This window comes from Nicotiana tabacum, chromosome 12, assembly GCF_000715075.1.
Source record: "Nicotiana tabacum cultivar K326 chromosome 12, ASM71507v2, whole genome shotgun sequence".
Taxonomy (NCBI): Eukaryota; Viridiplantae; Streptophyta; class Magnoliopsida; order Solanales; family Solanaceae; genus Nicotiana; species Nicotiana tabacum.
In genome coordinates, this window is record NC_134091.1 from 33409545 (window position 1) to 33426981 (window position 17437).

The 17437-nt window shown below is 38.4% G+C and overlaps 1 pseudogene; it reads right to left on the reverse strand.

Moving 5' to 3' along the window:
- LOC142167083 (purine permease 1-like) overlaps positions 1 to 17437 on the reverse strand; it is a 65900-nt pseudogene that overhangs the window by 18652 nt on the left and 29811 nt on the right.

Below are 17437 nucleotides of genomic sequence, written 5' to 3' on the forward strand. Positions count from 1 at the left end.
ATTTATTCCAGTATACTCTTCTTTTTTTTCTTGTCATCTTCCCCTGTTATTTCCCTTAGTTTCTTTTATCAAGAACCAACAATTGGTATCAGAGCCATTTCTTAAGGGACCTAAGTAAAATCTTTTCTTGAGTGAGATGGAGACTGAAACGAGTTTTTCTAAATTGGCTCCTCCAATCTTTGATGGTGAAAATTACCAATTGTGGGCAGTGAGAATGAAGGCTTTAGATATTTGGGAAGCCGTGGAAGAGGATTATGATATTCTTCCGCTGCCTAACAATCCCACCTTGGCCCAGATCAAGAGTCACAAGGAAAAGAAAATCAGGAAATCAAAGGCGAAAGCAACTTTGTTTGCTGGTGTGTCTGCAATAATTTTCACGAGAGTTATGGCTCTCAAATCAGCAAAAGAAATTTGGGATTATCTGAAGGAAGAATATACAAGAGCTGAAAGAATACGAGGCATGAAGGTGTTGAATTTAATAAGGGGATTCGAGTTGCAGAAAATGAAAGAATTTGAGACCGTTAAAGAATACTCAGATCGGTTGCTTGGCATTGTTAACAAGGTAAGGTTGCTTGGTACTAAATTTAAAGATTCAAGAATTGTTGAAACAATTCTTGTTACGGTGCCCGAAAAATATGAAGTATCCATAACTACCTTGGAAAATACAAAGGATCTATCCAAGATTACCTTCGCAGAATTGTTAAATACATTGCAGGCACAAGAGCAAAGGAGGCTTAAGAGGCAAGATGGTATGGTTGAAAGAGCCTTGACAGCCAACCACAAAACTCAAAGCAAGGGTAATAATGCAAAAAAAAATTACCCACCTTGTCAGCACTGTGGCAAAAACGGTCATCCACCATTCAAATGTTGGAAGAAGCCAGATGCAAAGTGTAAAATCTGCAACCGGCTTGGTCATGAAGTTATAATTTGCAAAGGCAAATCTCCAAAGCATTAAAGTAGATGCCCAAGTCGCCAATGAATAAGAAGATCACTTATTTGTGGCAACTCTTATTTCAACCAAGAAATTTGATTTTATTGATAGTGGTTGTACAAACCACGTGACATATGACAGAAATCTTTTAAAAGAATTCACGTCTATGAGAAATAAGAAAGTTAGAAGTGAGAATGGTGATTACATTCTTGCTAAAGGAAAAGGAACTGTTGCAATTGCAACAAATTCAGGTACTAAGAAAATTTCAGATGTTCTTTATGTTCCTGATATTAATAAAAATTTATTGAGTATTGGACAACTAATGGAAAAGGGATTTAAAGTATCCTTTGAAGATAAACATCGTTTCATTATGATGCAACTGGACTTGAAATTTTAAAGGTTAAAATGAGAGGTAAAAACTTCTCATTTGATCCAACAGAAGATGAAGAATAGAGCCAAAAGAATCTACAAAGTGCAGATAATCCTCCAACTGAGGACATATGTGAAAATGAGGCAAGGAAGAAGTTGTCAATATTTCAGAAAAATAAAATCTAGAAGAAAGTTGACAAGCCTCAAGGGAAAATGCAAATCTGGAAGAAAGTTGACAAGTCTCAAGGCAAGATGCAAATGAAGCCGAAATAAGAGCCAACTTATTTTATTGACAATCATGAGATGCAGCAAAATAGAAAAGTGAACTCGATTTACTGCAAGTTCAAAGATCAGTTGGCAGATTTACGTACAAAGTCGCTTCCAGTTAAAGGTTTACAAGGCACAAATTCAGAATTTGTAGCTTCAAAAGCAAGGAGGAGTGTTATTAGAAATATGTTTTAGAAGCTGTTCTTAGTAAAATAATTTTACTGTTTCAGCTTAAGAGTTATTTACTGCTGTGAGCACCTAATTTTTTACCATACTTAGATTTTTTTTTTATCATTTTTAGTATTTAAATAGTTTTTAAGTTTAATTTTGATATTTTAGTTTTTGTTTCACCTTCTTATAGGTTTTATTTGAGAAAATTGGAAACCAACAAAAAGTTCACATTTTTAGAATATTAGTTTTTGTTCATTTTCAAAAGAAAATAAAAACTCACAAAAAAATATGTTCTCTTTTAAGAGATACTTTAGCAAATATTTCATCCTTATATTTTTCGTTATTTGTCTTACAAAGAAGAGAATTTGAAAATGAAACAAAAAACAAGAGCCAATTAGAAATGGCCAAGTTGCAAAGATTCTTTTTTAATAACAAACTTTGCACTTGCACCCTTTTTTTTTTCTCCCCAAGACACACACGCAGCTCACACCCGTCTCCCTCCAACTGATTTCTCTCCCTCGACTCTTTTATATAAACACATACATAACACATAAAAAAGGATAGGGGTGGATATAGATAGGGAGAGGATGAGAGATAGAGAGATAGAGAGATAGAGCAAATTGGGGGGAAAACAGATCTGAAAAGAGAGCACAAAAAACGAGCTCACTTCCTCTCCCTCCTCTAAGAACAAGCCTTAAAAATCCCAGCAATTCAGCCACCACCAACCAGCCACCATCCTCCATTAAGCCGGTCTCAAAACCACCACAAATAACCTGAAATCATTCTCCAAAATCCAGTTGTTAAACTTGCTTGAAACCAGCCCAAACAGCCATGAAAACTGACCAAATATTATCGCAAAATCACCCCCAAAAAATAGCTCTAAAGGCAGCTGAAAAATAGCTCTTAAATCCATGGAAACTGGGCTAAAAATAGCCACAAATCCATCAAAATAAGCTCCTTAAATCTCCCCAAAACAGACCCAGAACAGCCCTTTTTCGCACAAAAACAACAGTTCCAAAGTTGAGTTCGAGTCCGCCGGCAAGGTTAGGTTCGAGCGAGCTTCAGTCTTGGTTCATGAGTCCCGAACAAATTTTGTTGATATGATTGTTGTAGAGACTTTGTACCGATTTTAACATTGGAGAATAGATTGGTTGAAGTTCTCTTTAAAAAGGTCAGTTCCTATTTCTATATTGCCTTTTTGCTTTAGTCATTTTCTCTTTTCAATTAAATGTTCCATTGTTTTTGACGTGTTTGGTCTGTTTGGTCTGTCCCATGTGATCATTCTGCTGCCTTGATTTATTTGTTTCATCATCTTTTCTTTAGTTTGATTTAGTTCAGTTTGCTATCTCTCTTTGATTAACTATGGAGATCAAGTGAATAGTATTGATTAATTAAAATTTGAATTAGTCATGAATTGTAAGAATAATGGTTCATCTGTTAAATGGGCAGTATGGGGGGCCAATTAAGAACATTAAATTTGGGCTTTAACGTTTATTTAGGCAATGGTAGTAACTAATAGTTTCAGCAAAAGGATTTAGGCCATAATTTTGTGCAAATGGATTTCAAGGTAGTAGACCATCTAACTTTGGGTGGGCCGCTTGGTTTGGAACTAAATGAGCTGCCAGTTGACCTTTTGGATATAACAACTACTTGGGCTCAATTTGAATCGTGCTAGCCTTTACTTAATTGATATGTTAGTTTATAGTCAAGAATTCAATAATTTGGCTCATTTCTATAAATGGTTAGTCAACTAACTCCTCAAAAACACTTTGTTCATCAAATAAATTCATATCCATAAGTCATAACCTCACAACAAATCTCAAATCTTAGGAAATAAATAGTTCATGAACCTCGTAGTTTACTTTAGGCGCGATCAATAATAAATCATTGTGACTATGAGTACGGTTCCCATGGCATAGTCATGATACATAATCTCCAATTCGAGTGCGCATTTTACGCGACTCGACCATAACTTTAAATAATAATGATAAACATGTTGTAAATCGTAGGTGCATTTTACGTGGCGCGATTAGCAATGTATACCAAAATGACAAGTGTACGACATCGTAACTTATTCAAAATAACTCCATAAATATTAAAAGTGATTTAAATACATAATTAAAAGCGGTCAAAGGTAAAATGCACAACAAGTTCAAAACATGTAATAATTCAAATAATTAAGCCAAGTATTAATTGTTAAGCGACCGTACTAAAATCACTGAACTCAGGAGTGCCTCACCTTTTCCCGGGTTAACAAAATTTCTTACTCGGTCTTCTGTGTTCGTGGACCATAAATAGAGTCAATTTCCTCGATTTGAGATTTTAAAATAAACCGGTGGCTTGAGACACCATAATAATTATTCCAAGTTTCGACTCTGAATTAAATAAATAATCTCATTTCGAACAATGTCACTTTAATTGGAAAAACTCCCTTATCTTCGAAAAAAGGAGGTGTGTCAACTACAGTAATTTAGTTTGAATTTGAAATAATTTTGAACTAGTCTTTAGGAATGAACTAGTCTCTAGGAGTTTGTTATTTTCAGCAGATTTTGTGCTGAATTTTAGGTTTTTTAAGTTAGTATTTCTCATATAACTTGTAGTCCTAATGCATTAATTAACATAAAATTTTTATCTTCAGTTCCTTTTACATATATTTCAGTATACTCTTTTTTATTTTCTTGTCATCTTCCTATGTTATTTACCCTACTTTCTTTCATCAAGACCCAACAATAATCATTCCCACGGTGCAAAAAGCAGAAGCAGAAATACCAATAATCATATGAATTTCCAGAACTGTAGTATAAGTAATAGTTTGCTTTGCTTTCATGTAAATCAACTCAATAAGCGGCAACATCAACCCAAAACAAACCGCACCTAAAAGCGTCATTACAAAACCCCAACACATAATCTGTAGAGATTGAAAGACAAAATTTAGGAGAATTTTCTGTATATCTTTTTCACCACCCAAAATCACTATAGGTCGTGATGGCGCCTAACGCCATCGTCAGGCAAGCCAACTGTGATTTATCAATTTAATTACTCATTTTATTTCTTTCGAAAATATAGATTTTAATAAGGAAGGAGATTTACACTTCCAAATCCACAGGAACGTACAACATTTGTAGTTTATAAAATAAATGGAAGGTGATAATAACATACGAAACTATAAGCATCAACTAGTATAACTCCAAACCTCGGTGTCACAAGCGCATGGACATTTTGTAAGGAGTACAATAAATAATACAGCATTTGTCCAGAATATAAATAGACAGGATAAAATACATAGTAAGATAGAGACTATGTGGACTGCGATGCGTAGCCTGGAATGCAGCTCACATAAAGTCCCCTCAACAGGTACGCCTACGCGCCAAGATGATAACCAAATGTACCTGTTAGATTCTGCACATTTAGGGCAGAAGTGCAGCATGGGTACATAAATCAACGCGTACCTAGTAAGTATCTAGCCTAACCCCGGAGAAGTAGTGACGAGGAGTCGACATCGACACTTACTAGAGGTCCAATAAAGCAATATAATAATTCACAAGCAGATATGAAGCACACATCAATAATGGGGTGAATCTGTAAGTTACATAATCTTCCAAATAATTTTTTTAAAGTATCAATTTCTCAATCTTGTATTCTACCTTAATGACTCAGAAAATGTCAAGTGCCAATATCAAATGAATAAGGAATACCATATAAAATGCTGGGCATCAGTGAAAAGATAATCTCGTGAATGTTCGGCCCGATCCAGAATAATGTGTACACTGCCGAGGGTCGAGCGACATGAACCATAAATTCATCTATTATACTACCGAGGTGTCCGGCCCGCTCCACAAGAAAGGAAGTAAGTTATCGAATTACGAGACACGTGCTTACAACAGAGTATATGGGTACAATAATAAATTGTCACGACCCAAAATCCAACTAGTCGTGATGGCACCTAACCCATCCCGTTAGGTAAGCCAATTACCAACTATCCAATTTCAATAATAATTATTAAAGCAATTTAAGTGAATAAAGGTCTTAATCTTGTACAATCTCCAAGAACTGGTAGTACAAATCATGAGTTACTAAGAATAGAGTATACAAAGCGGAAATAAAATAAATACATAGTCTGTTTGGATAATACATAAACAGAGCTTTTATAAATCTAAGGCTACCCTGAACAAGAGGCAGCTACAACAGGAACACAGGTACATCTTCAAGTCCCACAACCATCGAGCACATCAACAACAATAACTGACATCTGCACGCAATATGCAGAAGTGTAGTATCAGTACAACCGACCACATGTACTGAGTAAGTAACAAACCTAGTCGTAGGTTGAAAGTAGTGACGAGCTTCCACCAAGGTCGGGTCCAAAACCAATAGTCCACAACAATCCATAACAACATAAAGCAAATAATACGAGAAGTAACTCGGGGATAAAATACTCAGCCAAATCATGATTTCAAAAATAATAGTTCTTACTTTCAAATCCATCAGTGAAAACTCAAATCTTTTGCCGGAGTTGTCAAAAATATGAATAGTTTGAAAACAATAAATTCCTCCCAAAATCTTGTCTATACTAAATAAAATGTTTCATTTTCCTTCCGGATAACCCATGTAAAAACAAATGCATCACTATGCCCATCTGTCAAAAATGTGTGAAAAATCATGAATGATGTGATGCAGTACAGCACGAGGAAATACATCTCTATGCCTGTATGTCATGTGTGCATGCCAATGCGATGCAACTCAATGATAAAATCATAAACATCCCCTCTGGCAGAACATCACTCATATACAGCCCCTGGGGCAAACCACACAATCACTCATGCCTCCCAGTCGCTCAGCACTCGGCACTCGCACTTAGTAGGTATCTGCGCTCACTGGGGGTGTGTACAGACTCCGGAGGGGCTCTTTCAGCCCAAGCGCTATAATCTGCACGGACAACTCACGTGTTGCACGGATAACTCACGTGCTATAATAATAAAGTATGCTGCAGGCGGGCAGCCCCGATCCACACTCATCCTTACAATCAGGCCTTCGGCCGATATCAAACATGTTGCGGCGTGCAGCCCGATCCCATAAATATGCAACATGTTGCGGCGTGCAGCCCGATCCCATAAATATCCTCACAAATCAGGCCATTGGCCTCACTCAGTCATCAATCTCTCAGTCTCTCGGGCTCACAATGTCATGAAAAATAGCCCAAAATGATGATATGATGCATCAATAAATAACAACAGAGAATGAGATATGATATGCTATGAAATGAATATGACTGAGTATGAATTTTTAATTTTACAAAATAATTCACAGCAATATGACCTCTGTGGGTCCCAATAATACTGGCACATAGCCTCAACATGATTTTTAATATGCTTTTCAGCTCAATTTCTTTAACACATAAAACCGCATGGAAAATGCCAAGATTATTTAACTATAAAATTCTACAAAAATAATTATGTCACAATTTCTATAGTGCATGCCCACACGCCCGTCACCTAGCATGTACGTCACCTCCCAACAATTAACAAAATACATATATTCAGGGTTCATACCCTCAACTCCAAGATTAGAAGAGTTACTTACCTCGAACAAGCTGAATCCAAAGTCGAGCAAGCTAAACAATGCTCCAGAAATCCCATTATGCGTGTATCAACTCCCAAACGGCTCGAATCTACCACAATTAATTTGATTCAGTCCACACAATTTATAGAAATTAATTCCATATCAAAATGCTAATATTTTCCACAAAATTCAAAATTACGCCCCAAAGGTCACCCGGGGGGCCACGTCTCAAAATCCGACGAAACTCACAAAATACGACAACCATCCAATTACAAGTTCAACAATACTAATTTCACTCAAATTCGACTCCAAATCGGGATTCAAACTTGAAAATTTTGTTTTGTGACATTATAAAAATTTTCTTCTATTTCTCTTGAAGATTCAATAATCTTACACCAAAAATGAAGATTAATTCATGGAATATAATCACAAGGGAGTTAAGAACACCTACCCCAAGTTGTGTGGAAACTTTCCTCTCCAAAATCGCCCAAACCGTGCTCCAAAATCCAAAAAATAAGAAAAATTCTCGGAACCCTCGTTTTAAACACTGCCCATGCATTTCCGCACCTGCGATGCATGGGCTCGCACCTGCGCATCCGAATTTGCGGAACAAATTGCGCGCCTGCGGACAATGCCAACCTCTCAAAATCTCGCATCTGTGGTGCCCTCCTCGCATCTGCGGGCTCGCAGATGCGCCAACCCTTCGCACTTGCGTTCGCCCCAGGCCAGCCCTAGTCCACATCTGCGCCAACACCTTCGCACATGCGGCCTCGCAGATGCGGAAAATTCCTCGCACCTGCGAGCACTGCCCAGTCCCACTCTTGGCCACTTCTATGACTGATCTCGCGCACATGCGGCTTTGCTCACACCAGTAGGCAGCAGTTCCAGCATTTTCTTAAGTCCAAATTTGATCTGTTAACCATCAGAAACTCACCCGAGGCCCCCGGTACTTCAACCAATTGTATCAACAAGTCCCATAACATAACACAAACCTACTCGAGGCCTTAAATCACACCTAACAACATCAAAACGATGAATTACACCTCAATTCGAAATCATTGAACTTTGAAACTTCAAACTCTATAACTTGCACCGAAACACATCAAATCACGTCCGATTGACCTCACATTTTGCACACAAGTCACATTTCACATTACGGATCTATTCCAATTTCTAGAATCGGATTCCTACCCCGATATCAAAAAGTCAACCCTCCGGTCAAACTTCACAAAAATTCAACTTTCGGCAATTCAAGCCTTATTCCACTACGGACCTTCAAATAATTTTTCGGACACGCTCCTAAGTCCAAAATTACCATACGGAACTATTGGAATCATCAGAATTAAATTTCGAGGTCGTTTACACATAAATCGGCATCCGATCATTATTTTAACTTAAGCTTTAAACCTTGGAACTAAGTATTCCAATTCATTCCAAAACCTCACCGGACCCGAACTAATTGCCCCGGCAAGTCACACAATAACTGTAAAATCCAATTTGATCAGTAAATGGGAAAACAGGATTGTAATACTCAAAACGACCGGTCGGGTCGTTACATTCTCCCCCACTTAAACATACGTTCGTCCTCGAACGTACCAAGAGTTGTTTACAAGCCATCAAATCACTGTTCCATCTTACCACACACGTACTCGGGGTGAACCCACGTCACCCTATTCCATATAGGCTTGACAACATAATCCAACTAAATTCATTAATTTAACTCTAGCCCATAAACCTTGGAATTTAATTTCCAACCTTTAGAATTTCTTTCAAGACACGAATCTTACATTTACATACTTTATGAGTTTGAACAAGCTGTATCAAGCCATAACTATCACCATAACCACGAACATAATCACCTAACATATTACACAACTCGCATACTAGTATTAAACCCATATCGAACCAAACCTCATCCCAAAACCTTCGTACACTGTTGATAATAAAAGAAACACGAAATTTCATGACCACTTACCAGATCAACAAGTCACGGAGCCCTCTCGCCCCAACCAGAACCATAATCCCTTTATGAGCCGACTTTCAATATTATACTCCCGAATATACCGAAATCAAACCTGATAGTACCCATTCTAGGTCCAATGACCTTATATTATTAAACACAGATGTTCCATAGACATGCCTCACCAATATAACTCAGAGCCACAACTCGTGCCATCCGTGTACTAATACGCAACAATTCAAATGTACTCAGTCATGAAAATGACTCAAATGAGAGAACTGCCTCGCAAGATTAACAAGTACCGCCACAACGAAATACTGAAAATTCATCATATACCGTAGAACCATCACCCGATTCTAACACAAGGTTCATACCTTAACATAGCTCTGCTGCAATGTGTGTCCCCATCCAAACGTTGGTCCATATTATATACCCCGAGCCACCCTGCTCAAAATCAATAACCACAGAGAGGCAAATGACAAAAATGCTACACAAAAACCTGAAAGAACATAACCATTACCCAATCGATCATGCAATACCTAAATACTCATCACGCTTAAATTACACTATAAATCTCAAATAGAACCGCACCATCTGTGCACATAACCAATGAATCACAACTCCTCGTAGCATAAAATAGTAACTCATAGATCATCTTAGAACACAAATAAGCTCAACATTAACCGAATGATACATCCCTTAACAATAGCAGTATGGAGCCAACCATTTCGGCTCGGTGTAGAATACACATCTTAATTGGGCCTACCTATGGACCCCAAATCAACTCGGGTTACCCACAAATAGATAAAAAATCCCTCCGAAAATCCATAATGACTGAATCATGACACATTTCATCATCCGGCTAGCTCCAGCCACAACTTCACAGTCCACAACCATGAAATAATCTGCTCCTGGGAACTCCCAATCTCCAAATCCATAGAACACACGAATCACCATATTTGATTCTATCTCCACCGCCCGAATGCCTAACACCTCTCGCATACACGATCATCTCACGAGAAATACTTTAAAAGTTCTTCTGTACCACTTGACAAAATTTGAATATCAACAGTCTATCAACCATGTGAGTACCGCAATACTAAGTTATACATCTGTAAGTCAAAATACAATGCGCCTTCTGAAGTCTGCCCCTTTCTCATACAACACCAAGTAGTAATAGTATTCGTCTAGTTATTTGAAACCGTCTATGTTGTACCTTGTCATGAAAATCTAACTTTCGTACAACACATAATATCTATCTTGCCATCATGTGAAAAGCAAAAGAATCTTATTATCAACTTTGAGTCACCAATAATTTACATACCATTTTAGTTAGAAACCTTTCTCTTGCTTCTTTCCAGGAGGAAATCACAATACACAACACATTCTCCACACCGGTAGAAACCATCAAGAATACTTGGGAATCCATTTGCACATAATCAAGCCCTTAAAACTAAATTCCTCTAACTCGACCAAGCCACGCAAGTCGCCAAGTCCAAGTGTATTGCCACAAATCACCTGTAGAAAACCCCCACATCATAAGCACCCAAAGAATATATCATACACATTACCATACTGATCCAACCTACTACCCAGTTGTCCTATTTTCTCCGAGTCCCTTCCGAATTTGTCTTCAGATTGATACTTCTTCTTGCTAAAATACCATGAGCTTTAACCACAACTCACCCTACAAACCTTAGCATAGAACCACAACGCCCTACGACCCATAAGCAATTGTATTCTTCTTAAGCACCTTCAAAAATACCACAACTATATCAATCACTCTGAGAATACCTTATGTGAATTTGAAATTGTTCTCCTTACCTTCCTTACACAAAAATGTAGAATCCATACACAAGTCCGAAAACATTCTCAATTGCTATATATAATTCTCAAACCCACTGAAATTTTCTCGGAAGTCACCCACTTTGCTCAAATCTAATTGCACCGCCCAAATGGGCCAAAAGACACGTGCCTCATTAGCACCACAACACTCAAAGAAGTAATTCTACTTTAACACCACATATCAAATTCATACTCTGTGCACACTACATCATTCACCAATAACAACTCACTCATCCCGCGAATTTCATTTACTCATACGTGCAATATAATCCTTAACCAGGAATTTCCTTATTCGAGTCATCCTCGATCTCAACTTTTGCAAGTCATAGCTAACCCACAAGTATGCCTCAGACCAAAATTAAAATTTAACACCTAACCATGAAATCAAATTGTCAATAGCAGACTCCCCCACTTGGCTCAAAGCCATAGATTAAAACATTCCATAACTCACAATACCAATACTCTCTTACTGCCATAATACCACAGTCAGTCCAATGAAACTTCTTCCCAAGTTCATACAACGCCAACCATAAAAATACCTCAATCATCCGCTAAGCTCATATGCATCCTCTTAACACATAAGTCATCTTTCTCAACCGGATTCAGATTCAAATCTCCACCCATACACCCCGTCGGCAGAAAAGAAACTCTTTACTCACATCATAAGGAATACTCCTACGTAGATTACTCCGTAGGGGATAATCCACATGCTTAGCCTCAATCTGGTATCTTGTTATACCCTTTCGCATTCACAATTACTATGCAATCACTTAGTCTATCTGAGTCCAAACTTATTAACCAGACGTGAGAATTTAGTTTTACCCCAAAATTTAACAATGTGAAAGATCCTTCAAAACATTCATACTGGAGACTGTATGCCACATCAATTCGAAAATCAAGCACCCAATAGCCTTTCCTTTACATTTCAAGGAAACACTTCTCGTCATATTCAAATCGTCTTAACGCATCCCGTATTTACATCATACTCATCACAAAGCCATTTCGCCGCTCATCGAGCCACAACTTCCACTCATAGGGATATTATCGGACATATGAGTCCAAATATACAGGTTACAACTGAAGCTACCGAGCCTAAGCTGCGGTCTAAACCTGGCCTCAAGTCCTCCAGACTGGCCCGACACCAAAATACAGAATACATATCTTAAACCTCGTTCATAAAATCACAAGACGGCGATGCATAACTGATACCGAGTGCTCATGTGCGCATACGAATACGTGAAAGGAATTCAAAAAGTTATATTTTAAGCTGAATCAATTCCACACGATAAGGAAGGAAAGATGGGAAGTATATATCCTAAATGCCCTGTAGTCTCTCGAAGATAAGTATGGACGTCATCAGACCGATCCGCAAGACTCTACTAGACACTTGTTCATGACTTGTGGAACCTATGAACCTAGAGCTCTGATACTACCTTGTCACGACCCAAAATCCAACTAGTCGTGATGGCACCTAACCCATCCCGTTAGGTAAGCCAATTACCAACTATCCAATTTTAATAAAATTATTAAAGCAATTTAAGTGAATAAAAGTCTTAATCTTGTACAATCCCCAAGAACTGGTAGTACAAATCATGAGCTACTAAGAATAGAGTATACAAAGCGGAAATGAAATAAATACATAGTCTGTTTGAATAATACATAAACAGAGCTTTTATAAATCTAAGGCTACCCTGAACAAGAGGCAGCTACAACAGGAATGCAGGTACATCTTCAAGTCCCGCAACCATCGAGCACAGCAACAACAACAGCCAACATCTGCACGCAATGTGCAGAAGTGTAGTATCAGTACAACCGACCCCATGTACTAAGTAAGTAACAAACCTAGCCGTAGGTTGAAAGTAGTGACGAGCTTCCACCAAGGTCGGGTCCAAAACTAATAGTCCACAACAACAACTCACGTGCTATAACAATAAAGTATGTTGCAGGCGGGCAGCCCCGATCCACACTCATCCTCACAATCAGCCCCTCGACCGATATCAGACATGCTGCGGCGTGCAGCCCGATCCCATAAATATGCAACATGTTGCGGCGTGCAGCCCGATCCCATAAATATCCTCACAAATCATGCCCTCGGCCTCACTCAGTCATCAATCTCTCCAGTCTCTCGGGCTCATAATGTCATGAAAAATAGCCCAAAATGATGATATGATGTATCAATAAATAACAACAGAGAATGAGATATGATATGCAATGAAATGAATATGACTGAGTATGAATTTTCAATTTTACACAATAATTCACAGCAATATGACCTCTGTGGGTCCCAATAATACTGGCACATAGCCTCAACATGATTTTTAATATGCTTTTCAACTCAATTTCTTTAACACATAAAACCGCATGGAAAATGCCAAGATTATTTAACTATAAAATTCTACAAAAATAATTATATCACAATTTCTATAGTGCACGCCCACACGCCCGTCATCTAGCATGTACGTCACCTCCCAGCAATTAACAAAATACATATATTCAGGGTTCATACCCTCAACTCCAAGATTAGAAGAGTTACTTACCTCGAACAAGCTGAATCCAAAGTCGAGCAAGCTAAACAATGCTCCAGAAATCCCATTATACGCGTATCAACTCCCGAACGGCTCGAATCTACCACAATTAATTTGATTCAGTCCACACAATTTATAAGAATTAATTCCATATTAAAATGCTAATATTTTCCACAAAATTTAAAATTACGCCCCAAAGGTCACCCGGGGGGCCCACATCTCGAAATCCGACGAAACTCACAAAATACGACAACCATCCAATTACAAGTTCAACCATACTAATTTCACTCAAATTCGACTCCAAATCGGGATTCAAACTTGAAACTTTTGTTTTGTGACATTATAGAAATTTTCTTCTATTTCTCTTGAAGATTCAATAATCTTACACCAAAAATGAAGATTAATTCTTGGAATATAATCACAAGGGAGTTAAGAACACTTACCCCAAGTTGTGTGGAAACTTTCCTCTCCAAAATCACCCAAAACGTGCTCCAAAATCCAAAAAATGAGAAAAATTCTCGGAACCCTCGTTTTAAACACTGCCCAGGCATTTTCGCACCTGCGGTGCCTAGGCTCGCACCTGGGCATCCACATTTGCGGAACAAATTGCGTGCCTGCGGACAATGCCAACCTCTCAAAACCTCGCATTTGTGGTGCCCTCCTCGCATCTACGGGCTCGTAGATGCGCAAACCCTTCGCACTTGCTTCGCCCCAGGCTAGCCCCAGTCCGCATCTGCGCCAACACCTTCGCACCTGCGGCCTCGCAGATGCGGAAAGTTCCTCGCACCTATGAGCACTGACCAGTCCCACTCTTGGCCTCTTCTTCGACTGATCTCGCGCACATGCGGCTTCGCATCTACGATCAAAATTGCCGCAAATGCGATCACACCAGTAGGCAGCAGTTCCAGTATTTCCTTAAGTCCAAATTTGATTTGTTAACTGTTCGAAACTCACCCGAGGCCCCCGGGACCTCAACCAATTATGTCAACAAGTCCCATAACATAACACAGACCTACTCTAGGCCTCAAATCACGCCTAAACATCGAAACGACGAATTACACTTCAATTCGAAATCATTGAACTTTGAAACTTCAAATTCTATAACTTGCGCCAAAACACATCAAATCACGTCCGATTGATCTCATATTTTGCACACAAGTCACATTTTACATTACGGACCTATTCCAATTTCCAGAATCGGATTTCGACCCCGATATCAAAAAGTCAACCCCCCCGGTCAAACTTTCCAAAAATTCAACTTTCGACAATTCAAGACAAATTCCACTATGGACCTCCAAATAATTTTTCGGACACGCTCCTAAGTTCAAAATTACCATACAGAGCTATTGGAATCATCAGAATTAAATTTCGAGGTCGTTTACACATAAGTCGACATCCGGTCACTAGTTTAACTCAAGCTTTAAACCTTGAAACTAAGTATTCCAATTCATTCCAAAACCTCACCGGACCCGAATCAATTGCCCCGTCAAGTCACACAATAATTGTAAAACCCAATTTTAACAGTAAATGGGGAAACGGGGTTGTAATATTCAAAAAGATCGGTCGGGTCGTTACATAAATATACCCTTTTACATTTATCAAATATCTTGGCAACAACTCAAGGTGATAAAACTCGGCCTAATATATTTATATTTTTCTAAATCAATTTCAGTTAAAATTTTAATTAATTAAGCTAGCAAAATGAGTCCAAACAATTCAAATATTACATGATAAAGTCCTAAGTCTACCCAGACCTAAACATGCTTTAGCTACGTACGGACTCTCGTTACCTCATGCGTATGTAGCACCCACAACTAGTTGCACATAACAATAAATATCACCCAGGGGTAGTTTTCCCTTCACAAGGTTAGACAAGAGACTTACCTCACTCTGAAGTTCTATAACCGGCTCCAACACCACTCTAACACCTTAAATCGATGTTCGTCACTCCAAAACTGGTCAAACAATGTGCAAACCAATAAAAATATACTCCAATACTCGTAATAAATCAAGTTATAACAATTTTGAACTCCGCTCGAAAAGTCAATAAAGTCACCCCCTGGGACCACGAGCCTGGAACCCGACAAAACTCACAAAATCCAACAACCCATTCCGATGTAAGTTTAACCATACCAATTTTATCAAATTCCGACAACGAATCGACCTCCAAATCTTCATTTTTTCGTTTTTGAAAGATTTTGCCAAAATTCTCATTTTCTTCCAATTGATTCACTAATAATTGATGAATATAACCATGAAATCATGAAATATAATCAATTTAGGATATAGTACACTTACCCAAGTCAAAGTCGTGAAGAACTCCTCAAAATCGCCCAAAACTCGAGCTCCAAAATACAAAACGAAAATGGAAAAATGACAAAGTCTCGATCCTTAAGTTTTCTGCCCAAGTTCGCATTTGCAAATAAACAGTAAACTCTAATGAACAGTATTCACAATTGCGATGAACAGTGTTCGCAATTGCGCATGAACAGTGCCTCGTCAGAAACCAGCAAACCCAAACTTCTCCGAAATGATCCGAAACCACCCCAAAACTCATCCGGAACCTCCAGGACACAAATCATATATAAATTGCAATCATAAAACACGCTACGGACTTGCTCGCGCACTCAAAACACTGAAAAGAGGTCGTCTTGACCCAATATTGACCATGGTCAAACTCCAAATTTCTTAACTTTACTAGTCTCTCAACCAATTATCCAAAATACACCCAAGCCCCTCGGGACCCCGTCAAATCATACCAAAAAGTCCCAAAATATGATAGAAACTTAGTCGATACCCCAGATCACGCCAAACAATATCAAAATTATGAATCGATGATCGAAAACTTTCTTTGAACTTTCAAATTTTAAATTTTGCCGAACGCGTCCGAATTATTTAAATATCCCGAAATGATGCCCAACTTTACGCACAAGTCACAAATCACGATACAAACCTATTACAATGCTCGGTACCCCAAATGGACATCGATAACACCAAAGTCTACCTCAAACTAAACTTAAGAAATTCTAAAACTTTCAAAATGCCAACTTCCACAATAAGCGCTAAAATGCTCTCGGGCCACCCGATACTCAACTCGAACATACGACCAAGTGAGAAATCATCATACTAAGCTATTCGAACCTTCAAATCCTAATTCCGAGGTCGTCTACTCAAAAGTCAAACCTTAGTCAATTCCTCCAATTTAAAGCTTCCGAAATTAGAATTTTCTTTCCAAATCAACTCCAAGCTTTCCGAAATTTAATTCAAATCACACATACAATTCGTAATACATAAAGTGAAGCTACTCCAGGCTTCAAACCGCCGAACAACACGTTAGAGCTCAAAATGACCGGTCGGATCGTTATAATCTTATTGATGTAAGACTCTAGTATTTATACAAGTATTGTAACATATGAGAGCAAAAGAAAAGATTTACACTTGCACTACCTATTGGCTATGAATTATAGCTTTGTACAATATTTGTATACTGTTAGGAATATCCAAATTTGTATTACATCTATCTTTTGTTTCCAATCGGACAACTATTATGGTCCTCATCAGCTTTCAATTTAACAGTTTTAGTGTTCCCACGTGTCCCTTGTCCAGAATCAGAATTTGGGCTTGGGTCTTCAACTTTTGGACCATTTTTCTCTTTCTGGACCCTGTCCCCAAATCCATCTGCCTCTTTCCTCTTCATAGTCGACTGGTCTTCTTTCTTATGAGAAGTGAAAGAAGAAGTAGGCAATTGAGGCTTCATAGATGCTATTCCAACACCCCCCTTCCCCTCAAGTTGGAGGGTAGTGTAGCGAC